Genomic DNA, 12,036 nt, shown 5'->3' on the forward strand with positions numbered 1-12,036 from the left:
TGATTTTAGGGGTCTTGGAAGAAGGCTGTTTGTTAGATCTTCTATATAGATGACTTTCTCAAAACTAGATAGTTATTGAAGATATTAATGCTTCAAAGCAATAAACATTCTTTCTTAGTTTAACAGGCATCAGTGTTCATAGCTCTTATGGTATAGTCTCCAGGTTCTTATTAAAAAAAACCCACAACCAAAACCCAAAACAGCCAACAGACAAACCCAAAACAACAACAGAAAAAAAAAAACAAAAACCAAACCCCAGAAACCAAAAAACCCCCCAAACCACTACAACTGCTCAGTAACTGTTGCAAAAATGTAAGTCCAGTTTGACTTCTTTGCAAATAGTTTTCCCTGAAATGGGGGGCTGGAAAGAGAATCTTTCTTTTGCTGGATGTCATCCAGAATTTAAAATGTGTGTAAGTGGGAACTGTTTCTTTCCCTACTGAATGTACTGGCTCAGGAAGATCTCTTTATAGCCATGAAGCTGTGTTAACTTGGAATTCTGCACTGAACAACTATTGCTAATGACTCCCTATCCTGTTCTGAAGGAGTCCTGGTGCAGAACAAGGGGAATAGGACCCAAGCTAAAATATGCTGCAGTTGATAGAAGCCTTTAGACTCTCTAGGCCTTGGACATCTTTCCCAATTGTGCCCACAGATCCTAGCATCTCTCAGCTTATCGCTGCTCTCAGTCCATATCAAAGATCTTGGACCTGAGCAATCACTATTTCAGTGCTGCACTTTGGCTCTGCTTATCTTCAGGGGAGTGGCATTTATGACATTCAGTGCTGTTAGATATGTTTTAAGTTCCTGAGCTGATGTCCCACTGAGATCAGTAGGACTTAACATACATGGCATGTGCTTAGGAGTCTACTTGCAGGACTGTTCTCAACCAGGTCTCTTTCTCTAACACAAGTGTCTCTGAACCACATGACAGCCTCCAGTTTCAACAAGATAAAACAAAAAAATCCAGGTCTGAAGGCAGTTCTGGCCAGCAAATAAAGGGGGGGGGGGAATGTGTGTGTGTGTGTGTGTGTGCGTGGAATTCACATGCTTAAAGTTTCCCATTCCTTAGCAAGTAGAACAAGCGTGGTAAGCAAAAGTGTTCACTGTGGAAACAAAAGAGGATGTTTCTCAAACATATGTGAAAATCCAGTTTGAGATACTTTCCCCAGAACTGATAACAGCACTTCAACAGAACAAGGGACCTTGCAAAGATACTTAAGACACTTACCTAAGTTAACCAAGCAAAGCCAAGATCATGGTCAATACAAGTTCCTACACAACAACAAAACATTCAATATTTCAAGATTTATTTTATATTTAGCAGAAGGAATTCAAATCTGACTGTTGTAAAAGCTGGAAACATTTGACTGGAATAAAGTACAGATGCTAAGCAGTGAAGATAATTAAGTATTTAAAGAGCTTACCTAAGGCTGTTGAGACTTTCTATAATTTAAAAACTTTTAATCATGATCGATCTCTTTTTGAAACTACTCTGCTTTATACATATGCAAGAATGACTTGTAAATTCTATGGCTTGCATATTGCAAAAGGTCAAATTAGATTAAACATTTTTTCTTCCTGTCATTACATCTATAAGTGAAATGAGATATATGAAAAACAATAAAACTACCTCATAAGTATAGAACTGCTACACCTGGGGCTGAGGCATGCAGAAAATTCAGATCCTCTATTTTGAAAGTAAATCTTGAAAGACAGAATAGTCTAATTCCTACTGAAACTATCCCAGCTTTAACAAAGAGTATTAAAATTTCCTTTTTGCTCAGGAAGTCCCAATAATCCTACTGCAAAGACTACAACAGTACTGTGATTCCAGTAAAATGCCATAAAAAGGTATTATGGTGAATTTTAGGATAATTCTATAACAGAACGAGCTTCTCCAGATTCCTTGACTAAACGCAGTGTTAACCAATGCTAAATTATATCCAATTGGCAGAACTATGGAGAGGACCACACATACGGTGAAAAGGTTTGTATCTTGGAGACCAAGAATGCATTTTTCCTAGTTGCTGTCAGTGTGCAATTCAATTCTAGATATCAGAGTTAAGCCTTGTGTGCCTTCAGCATGTGTCCCCTGATCCATACGGCTTTTAATGTAGTCCTGCCCTTTCTAGGCAATAGAAAATAAACAGCACACTCAATTGTCAGGGGTCATTTTACAAAGTCAAGACTCATGCTCTCAAAGCTCTGAACAGCTAATCTAATATTGGCGTCAAGTGAACATCCCCCTTTTCAAATCTTGAAAAAGAAATTACTGAAAAAGTATTACACTTAGGACTTCTCATAGTTAGATATATAGAAATTGATACAAAATGCTTGTCCACTACAACACTTCAGTTCTCAAGAGCATATGGGTGTGTGACTACAACAATAACCACAGAATTTTCCACAAGCTAAGCTATTTCTGCATGCTCAGAATAGGCAACAAAACCAATGTACTAAAATTCCCTAAGGAATTATTAGGTCATCCCTAAAGTACCATATTCTTGACACAAGGCAAACAGAAGTAAATGATTTGCAAGACTCATCAAGTAGAGCAAAGGTATGTAAAAGAGGTAAGGTTAAGTAAAAGGGAGGTGGTAAAAAAAAAAAAAAAAGAAAGAACAAGCACAGAAAGGCTTATATTTAGAGTTTCAACCTCAAAATCATGGAAAATGCTGACAAATCACTATTTAGTGAGCAACCTACCTTAGAAGACTGGATAATACCATACTACTGATTAAAAGGCAGTATGGTATGGTCAGCAATGTTCAGAAGGGTCAGTCAAAAACTCATAAGCAGCAGCAACAAAAGAAGGATTTGCCATAATATTTAGAAAAATAAAAGAGAAAATTAAGGAAGTCAGTAATCCAAACCTTTTCCATTTTAATTTGTGTCTGTATCCTGCTGAGGGAACAGTTTGTCAGTTGTAGTCTGTCATGTAATTCGGTATTAGCTGCAGGCTAATAAACAGGACAGTAAAGCATATGCAAAGGCTGATTTATAGGATCCAAAGAGAGAGAGCCTAAGTCTTGCAGCTATTTGAATCTTCTCACATAGAAACAGGCACTGATGGAAAGTTTCCTGCTGAGAAGGAAAGAGGGAAGAGATGCACTGGAGACAAATCTGGTTAAAAAAGAACGAAGTAGAATAACTTCTTCAGAGAAAGGATTTTACATATTTGTGTAGTATAGCTGAGCACAATGCTGCAGCTGAAACTCATAATAAAAGGAAAGTTAGAAAAATCAGCAACACTAGGAGAGGTCGTCTATGAACAAGCCAAGCCCGCATTTTACAAGGTTTACCTTGAATGCGTTATAGCATTCAGCAGGCAGTATGGACAGTAGAGAGCTAGGGAACATTGTATTATGGGGTTTTTTCTTCCCAGATTCATAGGCTAATTATTAAAATAGTTGCAGGGCTTGCTGTAATCATCATCCTATTTAACTGCTGCTCAGCAGGTTTCTGCTCTTAAATCTAAAGAATTCTTTAAAAGTCACAGCTGGACAGGGATAACAGTGATGATGTGATCTGAACCTGTGTCTCAGCACCAGTAAAAGAGGGGAACAAGTGTTGGTATTTAACATGGCAGAAGATTAACATATCAGATCTAAGCTAAAAAGCAGCACAACAGATTTTAGGGTGGTGATTCTATGAGAAGTGTATTTCATCACCTTACAGCTAGAAGGGATGCTGGGAAATTACTAGCTCAGAAACATGAAGCATTGTTTAATTGGGTGGAGAAGGAGAAGAAAGACTGCAAAGTCTCAATTCAAAACTGCAATTTTGGTTATTTTCTTTCTCAAATAATCTCACAGTTGAGTGGGGAACGAACTTCAAAGAGATTATTCTTTCCTTAACACAGAAACATGCTCTTTAATCTCTTCCTTCGGATAGGCCAAACACAACCAACACCCAGCTTCTCCCCGGAGTTCAGTTATACTGGCTTGGAAGGCAAAGCCATTCAGCTCCATCATTCAGAGGTAAATGTTATACAAACTTCAAAAATCCCCTTCACCCGAATACCTAACACAAGCTTGCTGAATGGTCTCTATTCAGCACCCCAACAGACTTCAGAAGACTTTTTTGTCATCTCCTAGCTCTGAAGCTCAAAAGATTCTGGAGCTGCCATAATGCTAATATCCTTAGCTCTGAACTCAACCATTCAGTGTTTACAAAGGTCTATCATGCTTTCCTCCCTAACTTTCTCTACTTTAGGATTAGAGCTTCAGCTGGTAAACGCCAGCCTCCAAACCCAGCAGGTTAGTTTAACAACTGCCCATACAGTAGATCAGTTGCAGCACCTGTAGTGAGTGGTATGCGAAAAGAAAAGGAGGTAGAAGGGTGTGTATAACACAGTCCTGGAAGCCTTGTAAGAAGGCTGAGTATGCACATGAGGAGAGATTGTTTAAGGAAGGGTTAGACCTCAACACCAAGATGGTTCAAGATGTACAATGGGAGAAAAAGGTAAATAAAATAAATCAATGTAAGGAACCACCATATTACTTTTAACTGTTCTGTAAACATTTCACACATCCTAAGAAACCCAACCATGCCCTAAGCAGATTCACAGAAGCTGTCAACAAAGAGTAAAGATTAAATCCAGGCTGGGGGATTCATTAGCACCTTGTTCAGGAAAGGCAGTGTCCCTTCCACAGGTGATTTTTTAACTTCTTAGTTCAGTCCTCCTACAACAAATATAGTACCTTTGCAGAAAGCCCATTAGCTGCAGTAACTACTGCATTTCTGAAATAGACCAGTAACTATGCTTCTTTACACTGTGTTTAGTGCTGCAAAGTTTTTTAAAGTTCCAATAATCACATTGGTCTGAGGCATTTGCACCTACAGAAACAGACTGCTCCCTTCAACGGAAACTAATTTGTTTCTCCTATACAGATGGGATCTATAGGTCTCACTGTACTGTAAATACACTCTTTGTTTTGCCAATTAATTCTTAAAGGATCTCACATTAATTATCATCCTTTCATTCTAAGAAATCTGATGCATCCTTTCCTGCATTTCATATTAAGTAAAGCACTACTTTTTAGGTTGTTTTTTTCCCACTGCAACAGAAGTAATATTTTGATGCAAAAAGGATATCTTTTCGGCCGAGATAACAGCTCATACCCACCAATTATATTTCACAAGTGTCCAAGTATGCCTAAATCACACCAGACTCTTCCCCAACATCCAAGTATGGTGACAGATGATACTTCAAGGGACTTCTCTTGAATTAAAAGCATTTAACAGGATTGTAACCACAGGGTGGGTAAATTAAGAACAGCTTTAGATTCTATTTTCCAAGAGGAGCCCATTAATAACTTCCCTATAATTAAGCAGGCAGAAGAAAGATGAGAAGAGAGTTAACAATGAATGTGACTCATCTTTTCTGCTAAATTTTTTAGCTAAGGCATAAGCAAAAAACAGTGCAATTTTTTATTGTAGTGTCACATGAGCATCAATAGCAATCAACTTGCATGAAAATTTGTACATTAAAAAGAAACAGAAACCAATGAAAAGCTGCCAGACACATTTAACAATGGCACACATCCAGTGTGAGTTACCAACCTATCCACTGAAAGGAAGTTTCCAGTTAGCAAAAGCATTCAGGATACATCCTCGGCATTTGATGCTCTCTTTTGAGCATCAATAGTCTTGAATTTCTTTGCAGTTGCCTTAAACCTTTTTGATAATTTTAACTAGAAACTGAAAAGGCTGAGACTTCTGACTACAGAACCTAAACCATAGGGATAATCTGTCAGGAACACACCCTACTAGAAACAGCAGCATAGGTTGGAGAAAAAGTGATATAAACTTAATTCTGTACTTAGACTACATTTGGCAAGGATGCTAGAAAGCTAACTGGGAGAAGTAGTATTGGTCAAGTAACTGCTATTCCTCCCTCTTAAAAATAAGCAAACGAGCACTGGGTAGTTGCAAGACTCGGTAGACTGACAAGTGGATACTAGAGCCCAATGGAAGACTCCAGATTGAAAACACAACTTGAGTTAACACTCCTTACACCCAGCAGAAATATACTGGGAAGTCACATTACTGCTACCTTTCAGCAAGATGTAAGGCAGCATTAAGTATGTGAGATTACCTTGTCCATACTTTACAAACGTAAGTGTAATCCTAGATAGGCTGAAATGCATTCACCTGCGTTTTGCCAGCATCCCTTCTTCCATGAGCTGCACTGTTTGTTGGGAGCTTTCTCTAAAATAGGAAGTTAACACATATGTATGGTTTACTGGAATACACACCGGCAAATAACATTCTATTTCCACTAATTTTTGGATCACATCTTTTATCTGAAGAACAACACTTAACATAAGTTATTGAAACATTTTTAATATTTTAGGATTGAGGATGCTCTGACAAGACAGTTTATTTAGATTTTGATGACCATTCTCTCCTTTATATTGTCTGATGGGATAAGGCATCTCAGAACCGTAGATGAGAGAACAAGGCTTATCCCTGTTCCTACAGAAGTCTACCCTACAAGAGCAAATCACTGAAAAGTCAAGGAGAGCAGGGAGAGTCTAGAGAATGGGAAAGGTCTACCACCCAGTGATGCTTTCCCTTCCATTATTTCTGTTCCTTGGAGATTCCCTCTGTTCCCTTTAACAGAGGCAAGAAAGAACATGACCTAGATTAAGAGTGAAAGACAGTTACTAACCAAGGCAGCAAGAAAGCTCTCTTCTCCCCACAGGGAATCTTGCAGTTATTCAGTTTAACTAACTGCAATTAAAGATAAATAAAAAACCTCAAATCTTTTACCAAGTTAATCACAGTTTCATATAAGGAAAAGCTATTTCATAGAGTCTTGAGAGAGAGAAGAAAGTAACCCTGAGATATCTCCTCATTAGTACTAGATGTAGAACTTTCTCTAAGACTGGTGAGGACTTCCCCCATGACTTCCAGTCAGCAGAACCGCAGTCAACATGAGCTGTCTGTTCACCACGCCACAGCAACAACTGGTACCCAAGATTCATCAGGGAGGCTAGAGACAATCCCACAAACACGGAAGGAAGAAACAGCTTTCCATAACGCTCTTCGTCCTTGGAAAACTGAAGGATATTTACTGGAGTCCCCTCTGCTTCAAAAAGATTGTTCCTTAACATTTCTCCATTTATATCTTCTATTTAGTCAAGACCTTTAAACATCATCAGTGTCATACTTAGAAATCTATACATTAAAAACAAGTCCAAGGAGATTCATCCCATGCCTACCTTTCTACCAGTCTCAAGTAAAATTTCAGTCAGAATAAAACCAGAAGTCTTGGACTTACATGTGCCTCAAGAAGAAAAACAAACAAAACCCCACAAATGATGCACACCATTAATCTTTCAAGAAATTCCTGAAACTCAATGCCATGGTGCAATAGGAAAGCCATTATAATTTCCCAAGTGGCTACAATCAGGATAAAGTTTAAGGCAGTACTCCCTGCTCATTTTACACAGAAACAGAAAGGCTTCTGAAGAAAGAAATACAAAAAGTTGGAAACAATAAAGATCAAATTGTCAATACACCATTAGTTCATGAAGTTTCTTTGTACCCCAGCTGTAGCTTTGTTTTCTTCCTGGATGTGCTTACTCTAATTTATACCTTGTTGAGTTAGCTAAACATGACAAACAAGGCATGCACGTGCTGGAACATGACTGCCAGTCCATGTGGCACTCGGTGCAATTCTGAAAACTGGATCCTGTATATAAAGTATACATTAATCAGTTCTCAAGGAGGTGCCTTCAGTTCCCAGTTCTATTTTTGAGGTTAAACAGAAGCAGAAGGAAATGTCTCCTTTTGAAAGAACATATATGGTTCATACTAACTGTCGATTTCTATGAAACAATGGCTTTGTCTTCATATCTTCCCCATCCACCTCACGGAAAGATATTGTTGAACTGAAAGAAGAGAAAGTGGAGTTAAAGCTCTTGGTGAGAGTGAATGAGTGTTTGTAATGTCTTTGCCTCCCTTTTTCTCACCACACACTAATGATTAAAACTGAGTTAAAGCAACTACTATTAGACTACACTGAATTAGACAATTAAACAGAGCAACAACAAGTTCAAGTAATTACCAGCCAGATGCGAACACCAAGAAAGGGAGTATTACATTCCCTACACCACTGTGACTGCAAAGAAATAAAAGAATGTAAGTGGCTTTTTCCGACACCCTACAATCACGAAGTCATTCTCCCTTGTTCAGTAATTTCACAGGCAGCGTAACCCTCATAAATGGTTCCCATCCACAAACACACACACAAAATCCATTCTGTGCTGATGTAGCGTTCAGAAGAATATCATCATTACATGCTTTATCAAATCTATACCTAACATCTCATGGTACAGTACATGTAAATTCTGCAGATTGAATCTGTTTGTGTAAACTGGAAAAAATAGAGAAAGCGATAGCACACAGCCTGAGGGGAACCCTCATTATCACAGCTTTACTGATACTGTTGGTAGCATCAGCAAGAGACTTTCTCCCGTTCACAAGGCGATAACTTCAAGGACCTTGATTAATGTGCAATACTGAGGCAAACGAATTCAAATCTACACAGCAACTTCTGCGATCTGGATGAGTCTGATAAGTAGCTGGAAGGCATGAAAATTCCTATCTGAACTTATTAATGCATACTAGAAAAAAATACTTTTTTAACAGTAAAATCTATAGCGCACATACACCACAGCTGAATTTATCTCATAAATGGTTCCAAGGGAGGGAATGGACTTAGTGTTCCAGCCACCCTGATGGCACAAGAGGATAGTTGCAGTAGTGTCTACTTTTCATATCAACATCCCCAGTCTCCTGAGTGAAATATGGGGACTTGAGTACCGCCAAGGAAACAATGGTTCTATCATCCCACGATGGCAGGGATATTATGTTAGCTTTAATGAATACATTTGTCAAGAATATTCTGGGTTATAGAACTATCCATGCATCAGGCATGAAAATCAATTTTAATAAACCAACCAACTAACCAGCCAAAACTTTAAAGCACCTATTTCATGTACACCACCTCTCTTAGTAAGTCCTTTCTATGAAGTTTGTGAGCGTCCTAAACAATTATGTTGAAGACAATTATATTTTCATTCCAGGAACAAGCTCTACACTTGAGTCTATGTGTGACGCCATATTATAGGCTTTCATACCTACACTGCACTTGTTTTATTCAAGGAAACATATGGAGGGCCTGATGCAACATTTCTAGGGCCAGCTCCAGCCCAAGATCAGGCTCAGCTGTAGAAAACAGATGTTTTTATTTCTTACTACTTTTAAGCTTTAGGAAGCTTTTCTTCCTAATAGGACTTCCTGCTGTTTAATAATTAACTGAAACTATTCTGGACACAGCTCCAAGGATAAATACAGAGATAGTCAAAATACCTGTAGAGGCTTTCCTTGACGAGTCTGCCTTATAACTGTGAATCTGAAATTTGCACATTATATTTAATACTGGAGAAGCCTAAATATATAGGATTATTTAAATGTTTAATTATTTAGCATGCTTTTCACACTTGAGTATCTCAACTCTAATAACCTGACAGGGGTTGTGGTTTTTTGTTTGGTATTTGTGCACATGCTGGTGTGTTTTGTGTTTTTCTTTTTTTTGTTTTGTTTTGTTTTTTAAATTCCAGTGTCTACTTATTAGGAGAGCACTCGGATCACTAGAGCAGTTTCCACTGAGTAGCTGGTGAGTTAATAACAGACAGTGCAAATACAGTGACAAGCATCATACCAGAAAAGACCTAGAGAAAACACAGTAAACAACTCTAAAAAAGAAACCACTCTCTCTCTGGTGTCACTGAAGGTATCAGCTTCTCACATCTAAAAACCTCAAGAAAAGAGAGTGCCTGATAAAAGACAAGCTGTCCCAAATATCAGAAGGATGACAGAAAGTCACTCAGTTAAGAGACAGAATGTTTTTCATCTTTGCTGACTAACTGAACACTGAAAATCAACCAAGACAAAACTGAAGAGAACTAGAACATACCCTTGGAGGTCTGCAGAGGATCTCTGTTGAGTATTCCTACCCCTGTAGTAGCAGAACAGACCCTAAGAAAATGCCATGAGCCTTAAAATAATTTCCATCAGGCAGTAACAAAGTAATTTTGAGGGACTTCCTGGAGAGCAAAAATCTCAGAAAAATTGGCTCATGAACTCGCTTTATCAGCTCTCCATGGATTCCCACCACGTATTGACTAATTAATTTAGGCATCCAGAATATCTGAAAGGGATCAGGAAAGAAAAACAACTGCAAAGAAACATCCATGTACACCCACAGTTTAAAATGGTTATTCACAACCTTACATAATGTAACAGTTGTCCTGGAAGGACACATTAATACAGACCTTAAATAATAAGATTCCAGCCAATTTCCACAGTATCTTAAACAATCTTTACTCAAGCAAAACTTACATTTAATTCAGAATGTAAGTAACTGCCATGTAGCTTTTACGTTAAAGAAAATTACAGACAAGAAGCATTCTATTCATATGCAATCAGTATAGCAAGATGTAGAATCTCTGGGTTTTTTGAAAACTGCCCTGTACAAAATTGTATTAAATTACTATATGTGCAACAGAGAGAAATAAGAAATAGGGAGAAATAAGAAACAGAGAAATATTTCCATTGGAGCACCAAAGGATGGTAAGGTGTACAGATGGAAATGATAGGTTTCTCTGGCTTTGACTATTATGATTCTGGAGTGCAAAGAGAAGAATAAATGTATTGTCATTTATGCAAGCCTTGCAACCGACTCAGAAGACAGAAAGTATTAGCATATACAGCAAATAGCTGCCTACAGAAAAGCATTTTCACAGTACTACAAAGGTATCTCCTGCCACTAAATACACTGTAATAATTTGAAACTAATGAAGTCACGATCTTTTGTACAAGATTTGCAGCGATTACTTTACAATAATACACTGTTCTTATTAAAGATGTCCACACAGACAAGGAGAGGACTTGGCAGGGGGTGGGGGTGGCAGGAGGTTATGTGTGTTTAATTTCATCGATCATTTCCATTGCTGAAATAGGTATCTTTTGTTCCAAATTAGGGTGTAGAAAAAGTACATGTATTTCAAAGCACCAAATATTATCATTCAATATTGAGAAATGTAATTTAGTCTTTCTCAATACTACAACAAAACATTTTTGCTTAGGGAAGCAAGCAGATCTTTACATTAATAAGATACACAGGGTACACTTTCAAACCTTAACTTTTGTTGAAGAAATCCCCTATGATTTTATGTTCAACTGACCAAGAGAAAGCACATGAGAAGCAAGATATTAGCTTGGATTTAGGGGGTTTAGGAGCAGGACTATCAATTGAGCAAAACTTCAATTACAGACTAATTTAATGTATATCCGAGTACATTACTGCAATTCAATAAACACCTCTTCAGAATTAAACAATCCAATTTGCTTTCATTTCAACCCGTGTGCATGCATTACATATTTGCTATTATCCACACTAAAATTAGTCAGGCTGTTCGGAAGCACTCATCCATGCAATCCCAGTGTGTCACAGTGCTGCATCAAACTAACCTCAAATGAACCACTTCACCTTAAGAAGCAGCAGAGAAGGGTACCTTCCCATCGTAACATTGCTCTCCTAAAACTTCTAGCCAGGTGTCTGCCCGAGTAATCCAGCAATGAATCTATCAATGTCTCTCCTTGGTGGACATCCAACCATTCATGTTTGTAACTTATTTTTCTGGTTTTTCCCTTCATACATCAATGAACAAGAAAGTGTCAAGCATATTCTGATTTGCATATTCTGATGTTTTGTTGCTCTGGAAGATTGCTTTCCCTCTATTTAGCTATGATACAATACTAGATATGCTACTCCTGGCAACTCAATTCCATTTAATCATGAATTAATTTCTCTGGATTTGAACAAGATGCAAGTTCACCAAGTGGGAATTAAAAGCACTTGGCATCTAATAGGAGCATTCTCTTCATGATCTGTGTAGTCTGAGTATCTGCACCACACAACACTCTACATTCAAGGCATTGCAAAGGCATCAGTAT

General features: G+C 38.0%; 1 protein-coding gene across 3 annotated transcripts in view; it reads right to left on the minus strand.

Annotated features, from left to right (window-relative positions):
* Positions 1-12,036, minus strand: part of PTPRT (protein tyrosine phosphatase, receptor type T) — a 338,779-nt gene that overhangs the window by 264,277 nt on the left and 62,466 nt on the right. The window lies entirely within an intron of this gene.

This window comes from Athene cunicularia (genome assembly GCF_003259725.1).
Source record: "Athene cunicularia isolate RWA chromosome 20 unlocalized genomic scaffold, athCun1 chr20_part1, whole genome shotgun sequence".
NCBI classification, from domain to species: domain Eukaryota; kingdom Metazoa; phylum Chordata; class Aves; order Strigiformes; family Strigidae; genus Athene; species Athene cunicularia.